Here is a 10130-nt window from a genome sequence, read left to right as displayed (position 1 = left end):
GGTGAATATGCAATTGACAGATAATTTACTTCACATTCATCAACATCCTCAATGAAGGAAAATGTTGGAGTGATTAATATGATGATTTAATGGGGGAGGGAAGGAAAAAAATCAATCTGGAAACTTAGTCTTTGGATAATTTATGGGCACTATGGCATGGAAAAGGCTGCATCAGGTTTTGAGCAAGTACAAGTTCTGTGCCTCAATAAGGAGCTTATAAATAAATGTGAAGGCCTAGCAATCTTGAACTTCAGAATTAATCTCATTTGAAGCAATAAAGGACTCAGTTTCAAAGAAGGAAATCTAGGGCAGAATGCCCAGCTCAGTAGACAATCTGAGAAAAGGGAAAAACTTTTGGAAAAATTAAAAACTTCTCTTATTAGTTCTTTTTAGTTTTAAGCTTAAACATAAGAGAACCCAAGTTCACATGTAATCTCTGAAAATTTAAAATAGATTAAATCTCATAGTGAAGAGGGATTTAAAATTCACCTAGTCCAATCTAATTTTATAAGATAAAGGAGAGAGATCCCTGAAAGCTGAACGGATGGATATACATTTACCTGTGTGGCCAGCCTTCTTTTCTATTCATGAGATTTTTTAAATAAGCATAATAATTTAATAACCTTTCTTATTACAAAAGTGGCAAATATTTATTGGAACGAAATGAGAAAAAAAAAAAAACCACCACAGAAAAGCAAAATGAGGAAAAAAAACCCCCCAAAACCCAACAACAATAATTCTACTACTCAAATCATTAATATGTTTTGGTGTATTGCTTCCCATTCTTCTTTTCTATACATTAATATTCAGTGTGTATTTCACTAAATAGCATTATACTATCCTTTAAATTTTGATTTTGCTTTGGAGATTTTTAATAAGTTAAAAATAGCCTTATTGCTTTTTTGACTCTAAAGAATAATACATGGAAAACATTCAGACAATGCAGAAATTAGGAAGAAAATAAAAATCACCTAGAACTTCGCCATCCAAAGATAATAACTGATAATACAGATTTATTTTCTTCTAAAGTTTTTATGGGGTTTCCTTTTCACCCAAACGAGCCCCTACCTCACTAATTTATGGGTTCATATGAAGTGTCCTAAAAATTAGTACATTTGTTGGCTCTTCCAGGCAACTGAAATGGAGAATTTGGGATTTCCAGGGCTATCTCATTCTCTCACCTAGTCATGTCTGGGGATACCTGAGGTAGTTCGGGGTACCACATACTCACCGCCTGTTTTGCTCTGTGGATGTCCCATGATCACAGACCCCTGAAGGACACAAGTGGTCATCCCAGCAGGGAGCAGGGAACCTTTGAGAGAGGAGTCCCATTTCCTGCTCCAGCATACTGTCTCCTGGGACCGTGAGACTGCAAGAGTCATGGTGTTGCACTCTGGAGCCTCCTTGGGCCTCCTTGGCTTCCCTATGGCCTGCCCAGAGGCAAGTACTATGCCTCCTTCCCCACCCCATGCTTTTGTATGTTCTACATTCTTATTTCTTTTGGGGAGGTCCGTGTGCTTAAAAAGAGCTTCTCCAACCCTCTAGTTCCAATGCAAAGTAATGGCTAAAGATTTCCAGGCCTCAACTAACTTTAGCACCACCCCCACCCCTGCCGTGATCTATTTTGTGTTAATTTTTGGATATTTTGAAAAACTTTTTGGTTGTGGTATGAGGTATGGTTCCCAGTTCAGTTTTGCATATGGATATCCAATTGTTTCATCACATTTATTGAAATACTATCCTTTCTCTACAGAATTGTCTTTGTACCTCTGTAAGAAATCGGTTGTCTGTTATGTGGGTGTTTATTTCTGGACTTTATTCTGCTCCCTGATGAATTGTCTATATTATTTCAATTCCAAATTGTCATTATTAGAGTAACATTATAATCAGTCTTGAAATCAGGTGGTGTTAGTTTTCCAGCTCTATTCTTCTTTTCGAAGTAGTTTGGACTATTCTTGTCTAAAAGGATATAAATATCCTTTATATTTATATGTGAATTTAAGAATCAGTTTATTAATTCTTATAAAATGTGCTTGATTTTTTTTCCTTTTTGCTTTATTTTGATTGGGATTGTATTGAATCTGTAGACCAATTTGGGGACTATTGACATGCTAATAATATTGAATTTTACAACTTAAGAACCTGGTATATATTTCCATTTATTTAGAGCTTTGTGGAGTAATATTTTGTATTTGTCCCATTTGTTCTTGATTCTTCTTTTCCTCTTTTTTATGTGTTTTTTTGGATTAATTGAATATTTTTAATTGTTCTATCTTATCTCCTTTGGCTGAATAGTTATAACCTTTTGTTATTTCAGTGGTTGCTTTGGGGCATATGGTATACATGTTCAATTTACCACACTCAACCTTCAGGTGATATTATATGTCTTCCTATATAGTATAAGAATCTTACTATAGGCTACCTCTGTTTCTTCTTTCTCAACCTCTGTGGTATTATTGTCATAAAATTTGTATATCTACACTTGTATTCCACACTTTGTTGTTGTTATTTTTGTTTAAACAGTGAATTATTATTTGAAGATATTTTATTGATAAGAAAATAATTGGGGGAAATAGAGGGAGAGACAAACCATGAGAGACTGTGGACTCTGAGAAACAAAATGAAGATTTTGGAGGGGAAGGGTGTGGGGGCATGGGTGAGCCTGGTGGTGGGTATTACGGAGGGCACGTATTGCATGGAGCACTGGGTGTGGTGCATAAACAATGAATTTTGGAACACTGAAAAAAAATAAAAAGAAAATAATCTTATATATTTGCTAGTGCAGTTACCACTTCTGGTTCTCTTGTTTCTTTTGTGTAGATCCCTATATGATATCATTTTCCCTTTCCCTGATTGACACCCTTTAATATTTCCTATAGTAGCGATTTGATGGTAATGAATTCTTTCAGCTTTTGTATGTCTGAAAAAGCACTTATCTTTTTTCCCCCCATTTTATTTATTTTTTTCAGCATAACAGTATTCATTGTTTTTGCACAACACCCAGTGCTCCATGCAAAACGTGCCCTCCCTATTACCCACCACCTGTTCCCCCAAACTCCCACCCCTGACCCTTCAAAACCCTCAGGTTGTTTTTCAGAGTCCATAGTCTCTTATGGTTCGCCTCCCCTCCCCAATGTCCATAGCCCCCTCCCCCTCTCCCAATCCCACCTCCCCCCAGCAACCCCCAGTTTGTTTTGTGAGATTAAGAGTCATTGATGGTTTGTCTCCCTCCCAATCCCATCTTGTTTCATTTATTCTTCTTCTATCCCCCTAACCCCCCATGTTGCTTCTCCATGTCCTCATATCAGGGAGATCATATGATAGTTTTCTTTCTCCGATTGACTTATTTCACTAAGCATGATACGCTCTAGTTCCATCCACGTCGTCGCAAATGGCAAGATTTCATTTCTTTTGATGGCTGCATAGTATTCCATTGTGTATATATACCACATCTTCTTTATCCAGTCATCTGTTGATGGACAGCTAGGTTCTTTCCATAGTTTGGCTATTGTAGACATTGCTGCTATAAACATTCGGGTACACGTGCCCCTTCGGATCACTACGTCTGTATCTTTAGGGTAAATACCCAGTAGTGCAATTGCTGGGTCATAGGGTAGTTCTATTTTCAACATTTTGAGGAACCTCCATGTTGTTTTCCAGAGTGGTTGCACCAGCTTGCATTCCCACCAACAGTGGAGGAGGGTTCCCCTTTCTCCGCATCCTCGCCAGCATCTGTCATTTCCTGACTTGTTAATTTTAGCCATTCTGACTGGTGTGAGGTGATATCTCATTGTGGTTTTGATTTGTATCTCCCTGATGCCGAGTGACATGGAGCACTTTGAAAAAGCACTTATCTTAACTTGGCTTTTCAAAGAATTTTTTCCTGGATGTAGAATTCTAGGCTAACAGCTTTTTTCTTTCAGTATTTAAAAGATGTTATGCCACTATTTTGTTTTCCTCTGAGAGAACTGCTGTCATCCTTAATTTTTTGCTCTGTCTATAAAATGTCCTTTTTCTTTTGCTGCTTTGAAGACTTCCTTCTATCACTTTTTTTTTTTAAGATTTTATTTCTTTATTTGAGAGAGAGAGAGAGAGAGAGTGAGAGCGAACACAAACTGGGAGAGAGGCGGAGGAAGAGGAAGGAGCCGACTCTCTGCTGAGCAGGGAGTCTAGTGCGAGATTCCATCCCAGAACCCTGGGATCATGACCTGAGCTGAAGGGGGATGCTACCTGAATGAGCCACGCTGATACCCCCTATCACTGGTTTTAATTATTTGTGTTTGTTTGATTCTTGTGCTTGAGGTTTGTCAAGCTTCTTGGAATTTGGGTGTTAGTGGTATTTGTTGGCAAAATTTTGGCCATTATTTCTTCAAAACATTTTTATGCCCCCCCTCACTTTGGGGGGACTCTGATTACACATATCTCAGCTTAGTTGAACTCCCAGAGCTCACTGATGCTTTGTGTATCTTTTTAAAAAATACTATTTTCTTGATTGTTTCTATTGCTATATCTTTGGATTCACTGATTTTTTTCTTCTGCAATGTCTGATCTGTCATTGTACCACTAAGTATAATTTTCATTTCACATATTGTAGATTTTGTCTTTAGAAATTTGGTTTAGGTCTTTAAAAAAATCTTCTAGCACTTCAATGAAGCTGAAGAAATAGAAAAAAGAAAAAAATGTTCATTTCTTTACTTAACTTTTGAACATATGGAATACAGTTATAATACTTGTTTTTGTGTCCTTGCCTGATAGTTCTAACATTGTGTCAGTTCTCATTCGGTTTTGACTAATTGATAATCCTTCTCATTATATGTCATTTTTCTTTGCTTTTTTGCATGACAGCTAATTTTTTATTGTATTCTAGACATAATGAACTTTACCTTATTAGCTACTAGATTTTTTTTTTTTATTCCTATCAGTATTCATGAATTCTGTTCTGGAATGCAGTTAAATTGGTCAGAAATAGTTTGATCATTTTTAGTCTTGCTTTTAAAATTTGTTAAGCAAGACTTATTTGTGCTTCATCTAGGATTTGTTCCCCACCATGGGGCTAAGACCCTTCTGTTTTTCTGTCTAGTATATTGTGATGCTTTCCAGGGTGTCTGTGGGAACAGGCCCTTCATCCAACCCTGTGTGAGAGCCTAATCCTGGTAACTGGTCTTTCCCCAGCCATAGGTAGTTTCCTCATGTGTGTGTGCTGATCACTAAACAGCTAGGGAGACCCTCGGCACATTTCTTGGTAAAGCTCTTACTTCTCCAGTACTTTGTTCTGAGAATTCTAGTTGCCTTGGTCTTTGCAGTCCCTCTACTCTCCTCAACTCAGGGAATCCTCTCCCCACACCAAGGTCTGGAAAATCTCCAGCAGTCAGCTGAAGCAGTTTTGTAAGGCTCACCCCATTTGTTTCCTGTCTTTCAGGGAGTATCTTGAAAACTATTGTTTAATATCTTTTATCTGATATTTAAAAAAAGATTTTATTTATTTATTTGGCAGGCAGAGATCACAAGTAGGCAGAGAGGCAGCCAGAGAGAGAGAGAGGAAGAAGCAGGCTCCCTGCTGAGCAGACAGCCCAATGTGGGGCTTGATCCCAGGATCCTGGGATCAAGACCTGAGCTGAAGGCAGAGGCTTTAACCCACTGAACCACCCAGGTGCCCCTGATTTTTTTTTTTAACCTAATACTTTTTGGTAATTTCAGGCAGGAGAGTAAATCTGGTACCTTTTATTCCACCAGGGCTGAAGCAGAAGGCACATTAGCATTTTATTTATTTATAAAAAGATTTTATTTACTTATGACAGAGACAAGAGAGAAGAAACCCAACCAGAGGGAGTCTGAGAGGGAGAAGCAGGCTTCCCACTGCTTCCCACTGAGTAGGAAGCCCAGTGCAGTGCTTAATCCCAGGACCCTGGGATCATGATCTGGGCCAAAGGCAGAGGCTTAATGACTGAGCCACGGGGTGCTCCCACATTAACATTTTAAAGGTTTTCAGGCATATTGCCAAATTGCTCTCCAGTAACATCAGACAATAAAGGACAGAGCAGTTGAACCAAGTTCATGTGTCTTTGATGCCCATTCTTTCATTAAAACAATATCAGTTTGATAAGTGACAAATATTATGTGGTCCCATGTCATTCTTTTAATCGCCATTGAAACTCAACCTCTTTGTATCTTCAGCGATTTGTATTTCCTCTTTGGTGGGCTCTGCTATTCATGGTCTTTGTCTTATTTTTGTTAGTTTCACAGAGCACTCGGAGGGTCTGAGTCAGCACCAAGGGCGGAGAGACCAGCCCGACACTCCAGATTCCTATTGCAGAGACCTGCTGTGTACGCAGAGGCTGTGGAACAACCAGAGGGGTGGAGGAGGTTGGAGAAGCTAAGCCAAGGGGCTCTGAAAGCCAGAGAGAACCTATTACCTAACCCAGAACATAAACTAACTAGATCTTTGTTACCAGCAAACAGAGGTGTAATTAAATTTACAAATACTGTGCACATTTCCAACAGTGAGCTGCCTTGTGTGTGTTTGTAGGCAGTAGCCAGCAATTGGGATTTATTGGCAACCTTGTGGAAATGACTGGGGTTTTTTGGCAAATAGAGCTGTTTTGGTCAGGTCTGAGGTTAGTCAGACCCTGTTCTGTAATGTCTACTTGGGCAAACTAATACTCCCTATTCACAGTAAAGCTTCATTTGTCTTTGGCCTATTTCATTAAGAAAAACCCCAACCTTTATAATTTAGTTGATTTTTCCCATCATCCTGCTTCAGAAGCAGCTGAATCAAAGGTAGAGACAGGGTTATCTGAAACGACAGGTTTACTTCAACAAACTTTGAAAGTTCTTTTTAATAACCTGCATGTCTTTGAATATACTGAGTCTAATACAAGTATATGCAAGAACATTTTATTTTAATTACGGCAGTTCCCAAATGAATAAATGTTTTTGAATGAAGCTGGCAATTATATTCCATCTGGCAGATCAAGTTGTAATAATCTGCAGATGGTCCAATATCAATCTTCTCAACAATCTTTAAGTAACCTGTACTAAATTAAAAATCAGAATAATACATGAATTTATGCATACAAACACATTCACACATATCCCACAGTATTATTAGTTTGTGCGTTTACCACAAAGAACTGCGAGCTGTTCAAGGCTATCCTAGCAGTTCATTTGGATATTAGACTGTTAAGGCTGCCATAATAAAATACCACAGACATTTATTTTCTTATAGTTCTGAAGGCTGGAAGTTCAAGGTCAAGGTGCTAGGAGGGTTGGTTTCTGGTGAGACCTCTCTTGCTGGCTTACACACAGCCTCTTTTTTTCTGCATCCTCACATGGCCTTTTCTCTGTATGGGTGCCTCCCAGTATCTCTTTCTTTTCTTATAAGGACATCAGTCATATTGGAGTAAGACCTTGTACTTGCAACCTCATCTAGCCTTGATTACATCTTTAATGACCCTATCTCTAAATACAGTCGCATTGGGGGATTAGGGCTTTAACATATGAATTTTGAAGATGGGGCAAGATTCAGTCCATAACAGTTTGAAAAGGCAGTCCTGATTTTGGGAAGGTAGAGAAAATACAGAAGAAGTTAGACTTAGTTTCTCGTCTCATTATGTTTCCAGGAAGAACATTACTATGAAAGAGTGAGGAGCTTGGTATTTCAACGCCAGGATGTAGAAGTGGTGGTGGGTTTGGAAGGAGTATTAGACACAAAGAATAACATGAATTCAGGGTCTGCTCTAGAGACAATATGAAATATTACTAAGACTTTATTTACTTGGGGGGAACTCTGGGGAGCTTTAAATGCTGTATGTGGAATTCTTTATTATTGAGTACTGTAGATTATAAGGTTTACTAGGAAAAGAAGAATCATCATAGTGCAGAAATATCCACTAAAAACTAAGCAATTTAAAAATTAGTGACCGTTCAAACATCACATTCAGCTTAGCACTAGTGTCTATCCAGGGACATGCTAGAGCTCACTTATCATGAAAGGCTGTCAGATGCAGCGTACACACCTCTTCCCAAGTCCACAGTCAGTGACATTACATCGGTCACGTAGGATTGGCCATAGTGGAGTATTTACACTAGGCATTTGGAAAACACTATAAATCAGAGCTCTTTTTTGGACGGGTGGGGGACTAGATGTTAAAGATTTATCAGCAAATTGTTGGATTAATTCATGCCCCTTGAATCAATGTCATTACTAGAATACACCTAGAGAAAATAAAAATTCACTGTAAATAAAAGAGTAAAACTCTGTATTTTGCAGATGATGTGACATTTTATGATGTTAATACAAGTGATGTTGTATTAGTATCTATAAAACAGATATAGCCATTGGCAAATAAAGCTATAAGAGAGTTTGGTCAGTTATCAACTAAAGAAGGAAAGTGAACAAGATGCGTACTTAAATGTGATGATTACATATCAAAATATAAGAAAGGCTCTCATGAAAAATGACAAGGTCTTGAATTTTTTTGATGTATTTATTCATTTGAGAATGAGGGAAAGAGCCAACTAGAGCACAAGCAGAGAGTGGGGAGGGGCAGAGGGAGAGGGAGGACCAGACTCCCTGCTGAGCAGGGAACCTGACTGGGGGCTCCATCCTAGGACCCTGGGATCATGACCTGAGCCAAAGGCGATCTTTAACTGTCTGAGCCACCCAGGCACCCAAGATCTTGAATTTTTAAAATAAAAGTATTTCTTTTACTTATTGCACAGCAGTAACCTGAAATTACAGTGTTTTCAGGGATGCTGTCAGAGAAGTTTTTGGTAATTTTTACCCCACAGTATTATTTCTAAAAAACAGTCCCTACTTAAGCATATAATCTAAATTTTAACTATGAAAGAACATTTTGATAATTTTCATTTCATTTTTAATATAAAGTTCAAGTTAATTTTTCTTTGTCACTTACATTTTAAATGAATTTAAAGAGTTCTTTCTCCAATTTCAATTATGTTCATATAATAAAATCATGGAGTACTTGAAAATGTTTATGGAGCATCTACCCATATCCATCCATCCATTTGTTCTTCAAACAGCAGTGGCTTACATAGTTTACATAATTTTTTTCTGTACAGAAAATGGAAGTCAAGGATTTCAAGCGGAGAATTCACTTGCATTTTATTTTATTTTTTTTTAAAGATTTTATTTATTTATTTGACACACAAGAGAGACAGCAAGAGAGGGAACACAAGCAGAGGGAGTGGAAGAGGGAGGAGAAGCAGGCTTCCCACGAGCAGGGAGCCCAACATGAGGCTCAATCCTAGGACCCTGAGGTCAAGACTTGAGTAGATGGCAGACTCTTACCGACTGAGCCACCCAGGCACCCCTGCACTTTAGGAATATAACTACAGGCAAAGTGAAGAATGGGTTGGAGTTGGGAATTGAGCTTAAGAGGTCAGAAACCAGTTTGGAACCTATTGCAACAATTCAAAAGATTGTGAAAGTTTGAACTAAGGGTTTTTGTTGTCATTGTTGTTTGGTTTTTTGTTTGTTTTGTGAGGAAAAGTTGACTTCTCCCTTGTAGAATAGCAGAGACTGAGAAAGAGAAGCTGGAAGTAGAGCTGTCGCCCTGTTAGAGGAAAGAACACTTCTCTAGTGTGTGTTTGGCTTACATTCAAGTCTTGGAAAGTTTGGATGGCAGAAATAATAGCTGTCATTTATTGGAGGTTTACTGTGGGCCAGGCGCTGTGTAAGATCTTTGTGTACATTATCACATTTGGCCCTCATAAATGAGGGAAGGCCTGTGATTTCAAGCCAAGTTTAATCCCCAAGTTAATGGTCTTGACCATTAAGCCGTGCTGCCTCTCCTAAGCAGTCAGAGACATTGAATTCAAAGCTTGTCTGAGGTTCTGTGAGTGGGTTACATCCTGAGAAAAAGGATGTCACGTATATATATGTTTAGACTTTTGAGTATGTGTGTATTTATATATACAAAGTGTTGGGGAGGGAGAATGGCATTGCCACAGGTTGGGTTCTCCAGGAACAGACACTGAGATGGTGTTTGCAAGATGCTTTTTAGGGATTAGCACCTGTGAAAGGAAATGGAAGGAAGTGGGAATTTAAAAGCATCATTACTAGATGTCCATGTCTCATTAGCACTGTAATAACAATACCAATTAAATCA

The sequence above is a fragment of the Meles meles genome, chromosome 3 (genome assembly GCF_922984935.1).
Source record: "Meles meles chromosome 3, mMelMel3.1 paternal haplotype, whole genome shotgun sequence".
In the NCBI taxonomy this organism is placed as follows: Eukaryota; Metazoa; Chordata; class Mammalia; order Carnivora; family Mustelidae; genus Meles; species Meles meles.
This window is presented reverse-complemented; position numbering follows the sequence as displayed.